This window comes from Limulus polyphemus, unplaced genomic scaffold, assembly GCF_000517525.1.
Source record: "Limulus polyphemus unplaced genomic scaffold, Limulus_polyphemus-2.1.2 Scaffold762, whole genome shotgun sequence".
Lineage (NCBI taxonomy): Eukaryota > Metazoa > Arthropoda > Merostomata > Xiphosura > Limulidae > Limulus > Limulus polyphemus.
In genome coordinates, this window is record NW_013666372.1 from 127,269 (window position 1) to 143,287 (window position 16,019).

At 33.5% G+C, this 16,019-nt stretch overlaps 1 protein-coding gene across 2 annotated transcripts in view; it reads left to right on the forward strand.

Moving 5' to 3' along the window:
- The first annotated feature begins 8,465 nt into the window (after positions 1 to 8,465).
- The window catches only part of LOC106460388 (transient-receptor-potential-like protein), a 54,912-nt gene continuing 47,358 nt past the window's right edge, over positions 8,466 to 16,019 (forward strand). For both annotated transcript variants that reach the window (XM_013920078.2, XM_022387092.1), the window contains exon 1: positions 8,466 to 8,557. The gene's annotated coding sequence lies outside the window, so the exon portion shown is untranslated. The remainder of the gene's footprint in view (positions 8,558 to 16,019) is intronic.

A 16,019-nucleotide genomic window follows, 5' to 3' on the forward strand; every position in this document is an offset into this window, starting at 1 on the left:
TGTATTACGTTCCTTGTTAATTCTTTTGGCGAGTCTAACAATTTTTAAGATATTTTGTACTGAAAATTTAACTGTATCGTCCTTTCCGCTTCTCTTCAACTTGGTGTTTTTAATTAAACAATAAAATTGAGGCTCTTGTGACTTAATAAATTTCATATTTAATAGACTTTGACAATCTATATCGAATATACGTGATTTAGATGTCAACTAATCTCGGTGCATTAAATAAAAAATCGTATTTCAAAATAACGTAATCGGTATTAGAATTATTGCTTACACAAGTTTTGGCTACATAGATTGAGGTGAATCCCATTTAGGGCAACTGCTGTCAACAGAAGAAAAAACAAAGGAAAACCCCAAGTTCATTATACCACTATTTAAATAAAGCGACGGTTTCCGAGCAAACTAGTTACTGAAGAAGCATTTAAACGTTTCCATTCAAGTATGTTATAAAGGAAAATTTGAAGAACAAATGTCAGTTTCCGTTTTGAAAAAATGAACGTAATTTGGACAAAATTACGTATAAAATGAAGCAATAACAGATTTCTTATTTTACTTAAGCAAAATATTAAACTTGACGTGTATTTAGAATGGAAAGGGCAGACATGTCCGACGAAAGTGATATTTTTCAAATCATCTAAAGTGTTAAAATATGGTGATAACTTTTCTGTAAATTTAATGTTACAAAATTTTTTATTCTATAAATCTTTTTATGAATTTTTTTTTTTTAATTAGAATATGACATTTCTGAAGATTGTTTCTTTTCAATAAACAAAAACTCATTTGGTGAACTCGATTTCCAAACACGTATTTTACGTACAACTATGGTAGAAAAAAAATCACGTTACTTTATATGAATAACAACATGGCAAGAATGATTAAGAACTGAATTATTCTAGTCTTGCAATAAAAACAGAGACGCGAAAAAATAAATGAAGTTCAAAGGACAATTAGACTAATTCTTACTGTTACAATTATTTATCTTACGAATGTATTACCAGCTCAATTAAGACATAAAGGTTTAATACTAAAGAGAGAGCAAGAAAGTTATGTTTTAAAAACTACATATTTTGTTTCTCCAGATAAATATTGTTTTGAAAGCTTTTTGTGTAATATTTAAACCCTTTCATATTTTGAAAACTTGAATATATCTATTCGGATGTATTCAGGTAAAATTCCTCTATACTAATCTGTTTCACAAAGACATATAGTAGTTATCTGCCATCGTCTCTAATTTTGAACTACTGACCAACGGTAAGCCAGCCGGTCAGCAGTACCCTACCACCCACCTTCCATTCTAAGGGATTGCTTGTTACTCTTATAATGCACCCACAGTTGAAAATGTTTTGTGGTATAGCACTTATTCGAGCCAGCTCCAAAATCTAAAGCTAGACTACAAGGCCAACCGTGCCGTAATTATACGTTCTACGGAAAAAGAAAAAAAATATGTGCCCAACCTTGAGCTTCTTAATCTTGCCCTAAGTCTGTGCCTTCGTAAGTGTAAGCCTGGAACTTGTTCTATCTGGTACCTAGGCATCTTCCTAAATAGTTTTTGGTGGAATGTCTAACATGTTATCTACTTACGGATTTAGAGATGAAGGGAAGTTTTGGTTATTTCCTTTTCTATTTAGTTAGGCTTTTCTAGTAACATGAATGATGTCATTCTCGAAGTTCTGGTAGACTTAGAACTGTATATAATGCTAAGTACTGTTGGTTCTTATAATTCATATTGTATGAGTCAAGCACAATTATTTTTGCTGCCCATACAGTGAAACCAGCTTGTTGAATTCAGAGTTAACATAATAATGATCTGTTTACCACATCATGTTCCAGTGCGATAATTTGTTTCAAAATACTTTTGCATGATTGAAAATAAAGTGTTCATTTTATTTCAAAATGAACAAAGTGTGCAGCCTCTTTCACTTTTAAATGGACTTTTCTTATTATTGCGCCTCAGCGATAAAAACTAGGGTTTATAATGCAAGAATAATGGATTTAATCCCTATGGTAGACTCACTGTAGATATCCCCTTTTGTACCTTTGCACTAAAATAAACAAAATACAAACTGATCCATATTCTGCATACAAATTATTAGTCTTCTATTGTTTCTATCTGTGCTCTGCCTACCACGGGTATTCAAACTCGGTTTCTAGCGTTGTAAGCCTTCTATTATCATGATCTTATATAATTCACCTGTTTGACCTCAGAATATTTGAACTTGCCTCCATAGATTCATATATTTGTAAACTGGTTGTCAAAAATTGAGATTAGTGTTTTAGATAATGCATAGGTACGGCTTAAGGAAGCCAGCAGTCAATCATAAAACACCTGTTACAGCTCTGATACACGTGTCAACTGAAATCCATAAAATATTATAAAACATTCACAAAACGTAGGTTCTGGAAATGCCCTGCAGCTAATATAGTTAATATTAACAACAGAGAAAATTGAAACAAATACTAGTGTACAAACCGAGAAAAATATTTATACACAACATCTGTGTCTTTGACTTGGCTAACTCCTAGTTCTAAGCTTTTAACTGGTTGCTGGAACAGAACAAAATAAAATCTCGTTTATTCAGGACAAAAAAGTCAGAGTGAAATTTTCACGCCTACATAGAATAAGATCAAAAATAATGAAATACTACACTGTTAAGTGAGAGTAGCTTGGCGCATTGGCTAGTGCTTTGGACTCATAGTCAGAAGGTTGTGAATTTGAAGTTTGCTCATGTCAGGTTGTTGTGTTTTTGAGACAGACACTTTATCCCATTTGTTTCAGTATATCCAGCTATATAATAAGTACCACCAAGTAGTTGGAGGTTAATCTGTTATGGACTGGTATCCTATTCAGGAGGAATGTGTTACCATTCCTATCCACTTATGCTATTGAGATCAGAGTTTAGTACTATCTCTTATATGGCATATATTGACATTGGACAGATGTAGCTTAACAATGTTAAGTCAGACCAAGTCTAAGTGTGGTATCCCAAAATCCTTAGATTACCTATGTCGACGATCATTCCTATTACACACATTCAAGCGAGATAAACTCAAATATCTGTACCACCATTCACGATTAGTATCACCTCACTCCAGGAAGGTAATGGCACAAGCACAGGGCCAAGAAAGAATGAGCCTTATGGAAGAAATGTTTTAGTGTGTAATCCTTGTCTAAGATAGAGTGATTAGTGCGAGCTTATTACCTTCACAAATTCAGCTTACCAGGATGTGGCTATCTACATGTATATCACCTGCATGAAAAATTACAAAAAATATATGAGAAAAGATATGTTATTTACTAGTTATGAAAAGGTAAAATATGACAATATTTATAATTATATTGCTAGCAAATTGGCAAGAAGAGCTGAAAATTAGAAACTGCAAAGCAACACAATAAATGAAGTATTACATATGTTCTCCGGTGGATTAAAGTAAGTATACGGTTTACATTCCTAAAATTTGGAGTTTGGTTGCCCACAATGAACAGAGTGTAGATAGCTCCTTGTGTATCTTCGCGCTAAAGCAACATCAGTATTACGCATAAAAAGAAAAAATCAGCTATCTTGAATTTGTTATCAGGTATATTTGAACACTTCTCGTCAAATCAATTCTAAAAAGCCTTTAATTACAGGCCCAATCGTACTCGTTAAAGTAAATAACTGTATTTCATAGCTATATATATTTTGAGTAACTAGAACTCCGTAATGTGATGAAAGCGACCACGAGTGTTGCGAAATGTTTTACTAAAGCTAATCCAACTAAGATAGACTTTAAAAATATTTGTAAAGAAATAGATTGCATTTATTCCGAGGAAGTTATGCAGAGCTCAATCAGCACCTGATGATCATTGATGATTTTTGTAAGCAACCAAGGCTCACACAGTCACTCATACAAATGTCTTCCCTTATCTAGTACAGAAGAAAGCCTGTATAATTTGATGGGTATCTAATTGGATTGTTGCAACCAAGGCTCACACAGTCACTCATACAAATGTCTTCCCTTATCTAGTACAGAAGAAAGCCTGTATAATTTGATGGGTGTCTAATTGGATTGTTGCAACCAAGGCTCACACAGTCACTCATACAAATGTCTTCCCTTATCTAGTACAGAGAAAGCCTGTATAATTTGATGGGGGTCTAATTGTGTTGTTGCAACCAAGGCTCACACAGTCACTCATACAAATGTTTTCCCTTATCTAGTACAGAAGAAAGCCTGTATAATTTGATGGGTGTCTAATTGTGTTGTTGCTAGGAGCTAATGGATAGATTTTCGAAGAAATAGTATTACACGAAAATCCCCTAACTAAGGCTTTCTGCGTCACTCGTGGTTGACATGAATTTAAAATTATTCCCTATTACAATTCACTAGCTACTGGCTAGAAGAAACCTAAAATCTAAGCTGTCGAAGTATATTCTGATGAAGATTTAGGTGGGTTTTTTGTAAGCTATGGGAAGAACTAAAACGAAATAATTGTTTTCGTCTGTAGACTTTTCCTTACTATAATTACTTTGTGCGAATTTTTTTTCCTTTTAACTGACAAAAGTGATATTTAACTGAACTGGACTACTAACTGTTAGATCATTTTTGGCTATTTGGAGACTTTTTAATACAGCTTCCAGTGGCGAATTCATTAAACAATTTATCATCAAAGGAAACTGAAGTAAAGTCACTTTTTTGTTATTTGTAAATAAGCTCTATCATTTTTATTCTGAAATTAGGTTTTTAATTAGCAATTCTGATCCATTCAGTTTATTTCTGACATGATGCTGAAGAATGATAGATCACTGTCTATGGATATCACAACTTTTGGTGTTGTGACTAGGAGTTGGTTAAATAGGTAAAGCATTTATTTATTTATCTATTTTGGAGAAAAATTAACCTAAGAATCATTAAGCTGGGGATATTTCTGCTTAACGGTACGTAGACTGCTTAAAATGCTGATTATGTTGGAGTCAAAGCAAGAGTGTTACATACAGATAGAAGTCACCATTTGAGGATATTACCTGTAACACAGATAAAATTTTTGAGATAAATAATTAGTGTATTAATCAAATTGACAGTTATCAGGAATCAAATTACAAATTATTATTCACTTTAAAATCTTGTTAAGTGTTTAGAGGTAATGCAACCGAGATAAAAACTTTAATTTAATCTTACGCATAAATCGAGTAATATAGTTAATGACTAAAATTAGAAACAAGCATTTGCGAATTTTTAAGGCTGTAATTTTATACTTTATTTTGTCTAAGACTTAAAGTAAAAGTTGGCAATCGATTAAGACTTCTAGCATATATAAAGTAGAAAATGTAAACTTAGTGTAAAATTAGCAAATGTGGATGAAAATTAACCTAAGTAATGTAGAATTTGAAGTTGGTTTATACTTTTGATAAATTTTAACTTGTAGAGAACTGAACTTGCAATGTTGAAATAAACCCAGGAAGAGCGTCATTTTTATCTAGATAAAAATTAACTCTTATCGTTGCAATGGTTTTATAACAACTTTTATTTACCGTGAAAAATAAATTGTTCAGTCGACCTTACGGTAAGTTGCTATAAATCTGAATTGGTTGTAAAATAATTTACAATCTGGCATGGCCTTAAATTTTAAAAATTCTTTCTGTAATGTATCATGTAGATTTATAAAGTAGAGCAAAACATTTGTAAGTTTGAATTATTTGTCTTAAGTTTATTTAATTTTATATATGTAGTATGACCTGTTAGCTGCATTAGAAGCATTGTTAATGTTCGTTTTGGATTTAAATTTAATGTATGATTGTGGTTACTAGGAGATTATCAAATAAGGATCCCTGAAAGCGTTCTGTTTCAAGAATAAATAAAACCAAAATTAAGAATAACAAATATTTTTATTTCTTGCTTTTGAAGTTCATATGTGATTCTGTGTTGTAGCCTACAGAGTGCATACTCTTTCTCGTGAGTCATAACATGCGCACGTTTTACTTACGCCACGATAGTACAAATTTAAACGTTAAGCGTTCCTTATGTGACTTCATTATAGTGTCTACTGACTGACTGACAGACAACATACTACTGTATAGTGGTGCGACTGGTTAAAACAGGTGACCCTTCCAGACGGTCTTCGGTCCCCTTTCGGAGAAAATATATATCAAATGTATTAGCTGACTGTGATTAAACCAGATGACGCGATGTGATTGACTATTTTCATGTAAAATGGTGGAAATTATGTTATTTTAAGAGTCTGGATGGAACTTCGTGAACGACATGAGTGCAAGCCTATTGAAGTGATTGAGTAATTAAGAACATTTCCACATGCTCTAACAATGGACGCTTATTTATGTAATGGCCAGTGACTTCAAAAGAACTCATGAAACTGCAATGGAGCATCTAAGAAAATTCCCTTAATTTCTCAAATAAATAATACTTTTTTCAGCTTAGTATGTTTGTTTTCGCATATTCTCGCAAAACTATCTGCACTATCATCCCTAATTTTGAACTGATGAACTAGAGGGAAGGAAGCTAGACCAAAGCATTCACCTCCAACTATTGCGCTTTTCTGGTCTGATCGAATAGTGGGATTTGACCACAATGTTATAATGTACACATAGCCGCGAAATACGGAGAGCGATTATTGTGGTTAACGTGACGCGAACATTGGGGTTGCAGATCCATAGTCCATCTCAGTAGCCTCCCAATGGCTCAGTGGCAGGTCTGGAGGCTTATAATGCTAAATGACGGGTTTCAATATCCGTGGTGGGCAACGCACAGATAGCCCATTGTGTAGCCTTTAGCTTAAGAGCAAACAAAAAAAAATGTATATAGCATCTAGTACTGTTTGCTGTATGAATATTTACAAATATTCTTTACGTAAATGATAAATTTCCTCTTTTTCAAATTTTAATTGATTTTGATTCCGTCAAATATTTCCAATATAAATTTTATTTAAGGATGAAATAGATAACTAAAAATCTATGAAATTCTAGTTAGAAATAAAGCGTTAATTTGTCTAGAAAAACAAATATTACATAAAATCTTTATCCGGTTAAAATTTTGAAGATTTAATGATTGATAACTATGTATGTTTTTTATAAATACACATTGCCGCACCTAACTTCGAAATCTCTTTTAGTCACATATCATTGTTACACAAGCCTTTTCACGGTTTTTCATTTCATAATCATGTAATAAAATGTTTCTACTCTCTTTGCCTATTTTTTGAAACTAATTAACTACTTTAATCAATCTTTTTAACTCCATTCTTTGAAAATTTTCTCCTTCTATAATACAAAATTATCCCAAATTATCCCGTTTATTCTAATATCTCTAGGACTTGATGGTTTTTTGTCTTAGCGCAAATCTGTTTAGTTTATCTGTGCTCTTTTCATCACCAGAAGCGAACCCCGAATTTTAGTGTTGTAACTGCATGAACTTACCGTTGACCCACTGGAAGTGATGGAAGATTACAATTTCGTACTAAAAACCTCTACGTTCTGAGATATTATCTTTATAGGTTCTAAATGTTTTGTTAACAAAATATTATTTTATTGTATTTCAATAAGTTTTCTTTGGTAGATGTTTTGTTTAATTGAAATATTAAACGAATAATCTGGTGAACACAGCTTTTATTCAAACAATGTGTGCATGGTTACTTTAACTTTTTCTACGAATTCATTTGCTCACCCAAAGTGTTTCTCTGTAGCTATTTCTAGAAAAGCATACAATCTGTTTTCGTTTCGCTTACGTTAAGCTCTCTCCACCACTGGCACTGAATTTATGTATACTCCCCCCCCCCCTTCCCGGTGGCTCAGTGGTAAGTCTTTGGGCTTATAACGCTAACAGTCGGGTTTCGATACACTCGTTGGGCAGAGCACAATAAGCCTTTGCATAGCAGCTTTGAGCTTAACGATATACAAACAGAAGATGCCATTTGTTTTTGTTGTTGTTTATATTATCATTATAGATGATCTTCTCGGTCGAAGAAAAACGTAATGGCGGATCAAATCTTATTAAAAATACTGGACATATAACAATGTAAACATGCTTATGAAAACATCATTGACTTCCGTGCTTGTAGTGAACTCGAAAAACTCAGTAACGGAGATGCTTAAGGATATTTCTTATATCATATTTACAATGCACATGATGCTAAGGCAACACAAATATTCTGATACCACAAACCATCGGCCGAGCACGTGCGTCTGATTAATTTAGGCAACTCATGCAACATCAAAAATTTTACAGAAGCATCTTCTCTGGTTATTAGAAATGAGCCTATGTAACAGAAATAAAGAATTATATTCTGAAGTGGAGCTTTGTTTCTCAAATTCACTGTCAGCAGTTTTATTTTTGTGATCCATCTCATGCTGGAGACATTAATGTTCGTTCTTTACAACACAGTAGACCCATCCCGTAACCATGGCAACGGTGGAGGTTGGTGCAGCCTCTTTGTAAACGCGCAGCTCTCGCGATTCGCAGACGAGTCCATGAGTTCTTGGCATCCAAGCCTGGTGGGTCATTCGGGGCTGACATGTCAGAGTCAGATCACATTACCAACCATCTTTTTTTTTGCTTTCCTGGCCAGGTGAGTGTTATTGTGGTTGTTGTTTTACGAGTTTTGTTGTTTGTTTTATCTATACTACGTGAAGTTTAGCTAGATTACAGACTTTGTTTTACAAGTTGGATAAATGTAGTATGTGATTATGTCTCACGTGAAAATACTTTCATCTTGTTCTAGTGATTTGTTTCAGCTTATGTTTGGTTACAAGGAACTATAATATACTTTCATTTCAATGCGGTTGCCAAAATTTTTCAGTTATTTAAGAAATGACTAAATTTTCAGTATCTTTTTAAATTTTTTTGCATCAAATTACTACAGATAATATATTTTTGATGCCATGTATTGAGTAAAATAGCTTAGGGTTATGAATGTACAATTGAGTTTCTTCTAAACACGAATTACAATAGCAGCATTATTATTGATTATAAAAGACGATGATTTTTTCTCTTCAATTTAATCATCCAATTGTTTTTCGTTCTTTTTTTTTTACTATTTTATCAATAGCTCAAAATGTAGTTTTGTAATTTCTCTTTGTAATTTTTCTTTTTCTTCCGTATACATAATGTTACGTTCCCTGCCTTCATAATTCAGTTTCTAAAGACGTGTAATTACAGTTAAAATATTACTGTTTATATATTATATACTTAAACAACTCTTGCATATCCCGAATAATTACTGTTATTCTTTGAAGCATGATCTTAACTAGGTTCTGACGAGTGTCTGTTGAAATTATTCTCCGTTATTGTTTTAAAAGTTTGTCCAGTTGATAATGGCTTGACCTTTCGAATTAACCCAAATATTTCTATACGGTTATGATTTGGGAGGATCATTCTAAAATTTTTTTATTGATGCTTTGATAGTTTGTTTGCAGTTAAGCACAAAGCTACATAATGGGCTATCTGTGGTCTGACCACCACGGGTATCGAAACCCGGTTTCTAGCGTTGTAAGTCCGCAGACGTGATGCTTTGAAATGAGACCCGTGTCTAGCTTACTTAGACATTAGCCTATTGACCAAATAACACCAAATTGCAGCCCTCTTACAAAACGAAATGTATCATCATGGCACTCTACTAACCAGAAAGCACCGAGATTGCCCTTTTACTGATAAAAAAAACACCAAAATGGCTTTCTTTTCTGACCAAAAAGCGCCATAGTTTATCTTTTACTAACCTAAAAGCACCACGATGGCCGTCTTACTAACCAAAAAACACTACCACTTCTTCTTACTGATAAAAAAACCCCACTATATCCCTGGAACGTGGATATTGAGCCTAACTTTTCACAAACAGCTAACACTCTCCTTTAATACATAGAATGTAATTCATACCATGAGATTCACACCAGCCTTCACACACATATTACATCATTACTGAAAAGTGAGTAGAGTGATCTTCATCATATCACAAAATTTGTGACCAGTTGTCAAAAATCTGTTAGACCAAATAGTGCCGAGTATACCTGAGCTCAGGTATACTAGGCACTATTTGGTCTAACAGATTTTTTTTGATATTGGGTTTATGTATCCTTTCCACAATACCCACACTTGTGAAGAGCACACTGCACAAACCTCATACATGGTTTCTGTTCACATATGACTTCACTGGATGCAGTAAAATCACTGTAAAGTTTGTGTATGAACTCATTCCATCGCTTATTTCCCAATTCTTGCTTTGTTTGCTTTGCTCGACAACACTTTTGTTCAATCTGATCTTTAGATGTTGTATTATCATGCTCCTGATACGTTCAATGGCTTCTTGTAGTAGATCGTGCTTGAGTAAACATTCTACCCATGTTTAAGGAAGACGACAAACAACTTCTGATAAATGTGTTGTTTTTTTTTCTATTACACCCGTCGTTTCGGCTTAAGCCGAAACGTCGAATAGAATTTAAAACAAGACAACATTTATCTGAAGCTGTTTGTCATCTTCCTTGAAAATTATTTCTATCCTTCAGCCAGCACTGAAGACTTTAAAAAATATTAAAAACATTGTACCTATTACATATATCCATTTCCCACGCTTCCATCAGTCTTTATTCTCAGCTTTCTCAAATTGAAATAATTCACGACGGTAACATCTTGTATTCACTTTAACATTACTAACCTCTGTATCTCATATATTTCTTATTTTTATATTCACTGAGTTCCTTTATGGGCCAAACTTAATGTTCAAACAAAAAATGTAAAACCACCACTGCTGCTAAGTATGAAAGACAACTTTATTTGTGAATGACTTCTTTTAGTTGTACATGTCTGCATTTTCAAGACGTCCCAAATAATCCATTTTAAAAGTGCATTTCTTCAGAAACATTAGAGCACTCAGTTATTTCAGAAGGTAAATACTTAACAATGAGAAATCAGTTAAAACTTAACAGAAAAGTTTCAAGTATCGCGATAGCATAGATATTTCAAATATTTGCAAGCCAGGATAGTTATCAATAATGGTGGTAATATTGACCCCAGACACTGCAGGCTAGATGAATTAACAGTAATATTTCACGACAATGAAAAAAAAATTATCTTGCATTCATCCAACAAAGATACTTCAACATCATAACTTTAACATGATCATTGTAAAACAAGCTATAACGTATTGTACTCAACTTAAAACACTGGTTATATATCGTTTACACCTACATACCTTACTAATAAACGATACACGAATATTTCATTTTATCGCTCATGTATCTGTAATATTACAAATCCAATATCTTAAACTAAAAGTTATGACATGAATAGTATAAAACTAATTATACTGCGAGCCATACAGTTATTACTTTTAGGTAACAGACAAAATAAATTATCAAGCTGTATATATATATATACATCATAGTAAGTTTTGTATCCTAACAAATTGTACCAGATTAAACTCGAAGTTATCAAATGTCCTGAATTGTTTATATATGATAGCATTCAACCTGAATAACCCTAAATGTTTAACTTAGGTCTGATAAAACTCAACTCCCGCTTGGTTGTGTTCGCTGTCCTTCTGTAATTGTATATTCATTTCATAGACTAACAGTATCGTTAGACTGATCGAACAGAATGATTTGACCCTTAGGAATTTACGTTACATGGCTATAGGACATGGATAACTAAAAAAAAGTAAAGCGACTAAAAATATATAGCTTTTTTTGCAATCACAAAAATAACTCATAAATGTGCCACAAAATAAGCTTGAAGCCTTTATTTGAGATCCAATTGAACTACTGTGTGACTTTAATACACTGACATAATCGAAATATATACAAATTCTAGTTGATGAAACATGAATTTAAACCATGTTTCAGTTGGTAGAATCAAAGGATTTTTTATGTCGACCGAATCTTTTCTTTGAATTAAATTAGGAGTAACCTAGATGTTTGTTGATTATTGTTACTGGAATAAGAAAGTATAGCAAGTTACAAATGATTGAATTGGTAGATTCTATTGGTGAAACCTAAAGAAAGTCTACATTTCTTTTGATTGAATCAGACGATTTTAATTAAGGATATCAGTAGATAAATCACGCGTCTATTTGTTCTATCATCAGAATCGAAGTTATCGTGGTTTCTTTAATTCATTTCGAATCATGAAACGAAACAAAAGCCATAATTTTCATTGTAATCATGCAAAATACGTTTATTTTTATAGAATGGGAGACTGGACCTTACATTTATTGATGGAATCAGAAGATAGATCTTGTTTTTGAAAGAATAAAATCAAAGTATTGACCAGGTTTCTCGTATAATCAGAAGATAAATCACGTCTCTGTAAATGAAATCAGAAGTTTAAGTTTTTGTTAATGAAATAAACAGATGTGTCACATTTCTATTAATGAAATCAACAGATAGGCCAAAATTTTATTAATGCAATCAGCAGATAGACCACACTTTGTTTGGTGGAATCATAGGATAAATCAACCTCTATTAATAAAATCAGAAGAAAGGCCAAATCTTCCTTTTTAAAAGCAGGCCATACAATGTGCTTCTGTAGGTTAAATCGTAAAGTACAGTATAGGTCGGATAGGACTGAAATGAATGTAACACCAGAAGCTTTTACAAATGAAGAAAAATGTTTACTACGAAATACAACAGGTTTTAATCATTGGTTTACCTGTTGAATTTAACGCAAAGTTATATGAGGATTATCTGCGTTGTAGCCGTCCCTAATTTTGAAATGATAGACTAGAGAGAAGACAACTAGTCAACACCACCCACCGCTATATCGTGAGCTGGTCTTGTCAGACTAAATAGTGAGATTTGACCTTCACTCTTATAACGAAGCCACGGCCATAAAGCGTAAAGCGCGATTTTTTTAGCAGTAATAGGAGGCAAAACACACATACAAATTTTACATTCTATACAAGTATATCTTCTTTATTATGCGTTAAAGAGTTCTAAAAAGTATACTTTGGAGATTTACTTGTGTAATCGCAGCTATTAGAATATATCATTAAATTGTGCATATTCAGAGCATTTTTACAAACTTTTTCGTTACTAAAGTATATCTTAAAACTTTAAAAAGTGACAGACAATATAAACTGTGTTAATTATAACTACAAACTGTCAACTACTGAGAGTAAACCTCACTTTATATGAACGAACTTCCAGGTTGAAACTACGTTTCTCATTGAGCTCTGTTAGATGTCTATACATTATTACCCGATACCGCAATTTTTATTGTAACAATCTTTCTGCGAAGGATGACAAAGTCGTTCTTACATCACACAAACTTTCTAACGATCCTTTATTGTATATGGATGTTGGTTTCCAGGACTACTTGTATACAGACTAAAGCCTATTGGAGCTGAAGTGTTGGACTTGGTAGGCATGTGGTTGAATGAGATTCCAACTTCATTATCTCTTTCTTATGGAAACAAGCATTGTTCTAGAGAATTGGCTGTAAACTTGAGAAGTTTTAGCTTTTTAAGTCTTCATCAATTTTAGATTGTTGTTTATTATCTTGTTATCTGTACCATGAGACATGCCTAGCTTCATAACGACTGTCTGTTTCTTTCTATATCAAAGCCACATTTGGTTATCTGCTGTGCCCACCACGAGGAATTGAATCCCGGATTTTAGCGTTGTACGTTTGTAGACCTACCGTTGTCCCAACGAGGGACAGCTTCATAACAATGGCTTTGGTTGAGTTTTTTTAAAAATCTAACCATGTCCCTCACTCTATGGATTACTCCACATTGTTTTGGGATGAGTTTGGAATCCGATACTGTTCTAAACACTTTACTGTGGGAGTGTTTCTGCTTCCAACCAGAACACCAAAGTTCTCCTCTTCTGAGTGGTTTAACTTTTGGCTGTACACAGTTTGATAATTTTTACTGTACGAATATCGTTCCCCTGAAGGAGCTGTGGCATATTAATTCAGCCATAACTTTACCCGTGGCAGTATTAGTTATCAAGTTGGCCAACAGTATAGGTATATTTTTTGTAATTAAGCACAAAGCTATACAATGGGCTATCTGTGCTCTGTCCCCACGGGTATCGAAACCCGGATTCTAGCGTTGTAAGTCCGCAGACACACAGCTGTGCCACTGGGGGGCAATGTGTAGGTATGTACACTTAATGTGTGTATTCACGGCTTTGATACACGCCACTATATTGTCATTTCACACTGTTTTTATTAAGCGTGTTTAACCATCTATAATATTAAGTGTTTTAAAGGTACTCAGTTTCATTTTATTTTGTAAACACAAACACTCCTACAAATCATGACTGTGGTTTTTGTTTAAATCACAAGATAACGAAAAAATAAATGCGACGTGAAGGGAACTGTGCCACGAAAACAATAATTAACAAACCTGTACCTAGATTACCAAAGAAAAACAAAAAGTACAACACACATACGCACATATTTATAAATTATACACCACCTCATCTCTTACACCTAAAGTAATGGGAGACTCCATTGTGAAAAATATCTACATATCGACCTCTCTGAGCTGATGAAAACTAACATTCTTCGATACTGCAACTCTCACTCAGTCTTGCCACGGAGTTTGCTACGGTAAACTCCTACGTTTCATATTATAAATTACTCCGCCTCAAGCTGAAAAACTTTCTCTCGCTCGAAATGAAAAAAGCGTAAAGCAGCTTATGTTACTTTTCAGTTACAAACAATTAGAAGAGACTATAGCAGTTTCCTACTAGAAATGGGGAAGAATGAGTATGGTAATTTTCCATTAAAGCAATGAAAAGAAACTACATTACATTTTAATCTCAGCGAAAGAAACTAAGTTACTTTCCCACTAAAACAATAAATTGGGATGATTTTTTTCCATTGCAAGTAATGTAAGGAAACGTGATTTATTTCCCATTACAAAATAGTGAACGAATACTATGTTTCCTTTTCATCATAAACAAATAGAGAGACTATGCTACGTTTCCACTACAGGTGATAAAGGGAGACTGTGCTCCTTTCTATTCAAAACAATGAAGGGAGAGTATGTTATTTAATACAGTAAATCAGGGGGGAGTATGTATTATTTTCCCGTTACTGATAACGAAGTGAAACTATGTTACCTTTCCATTACCAACAATGAAGTACACCTCTGCTGTTTTTCGATTACAAACAATGAACGGAGACTAAATTGTTTGTGTGTGTGTGTAGTTAAGCACAAAGCTACACAAAGGGCTATCTGTGCTCTGCCCACGACGGGTATCGAAACCCGGTTTCTAGCGTTGTAATTCCGCAGACATACCGCTGTACCACTGGGGGCTTCACTACTTGTAAACAGTTCAGTAGGCGAGTATTAGATGTGTTTCGAGATATAGAAATTGCAAAAAAAAAAAAGCATACAGAGGAGAAAACAAAAATCATGCAATTACAAAAAAAAAGAATAAAACATAACAGTGGGAAGTAGAAAAATCGCGAAAATGGCTAGTTTTGTTCAAGTGTGGATAATTCTTGAGCTGGTTTCAGGGGACAAAAGGTAAACTGTAGTGTAATGTTCTGTTGTTGGGTTTATTAGTATCAATTTTGTTCGTAGGTTGAGTTTTGTTGTGGGGAATGTTGGAGAGTTTTTCAACAATAGCTGGTGGAAATTTATTAAACACAATATTCCTGTCAACGTGAAATTCTCTCAAAAACCTGGCCCTAAATTAAAATCGTTACTAAACAAAAATTATTTAGAATCACACAATATCAACGTCATTTACTAAATAACATGCAATAACTGCCCAGAATTGTACATCGGAGAAAGAGGAAGAAAATTGGAAACCAGATTCACAGAACACAATACAAACCCGTCCCATGTTTTCCACTATTGCAACTAAAAAAACCATAGTATATCTATTAAAAAGAGTAATTTTAAACAAAGAACCAAACATAAACAAACGGAAAATCAAGGAATCCATTTTAATTGAACAAAACAACTCCACTCTAAACCAACAACCTGGGGTGCCAAGGTATCTATCTCTTCTAAGTTTTGCAACAGTATCCGGTCATGTGACCTATTTGTTCCATACTGTATATATATATATATATATATA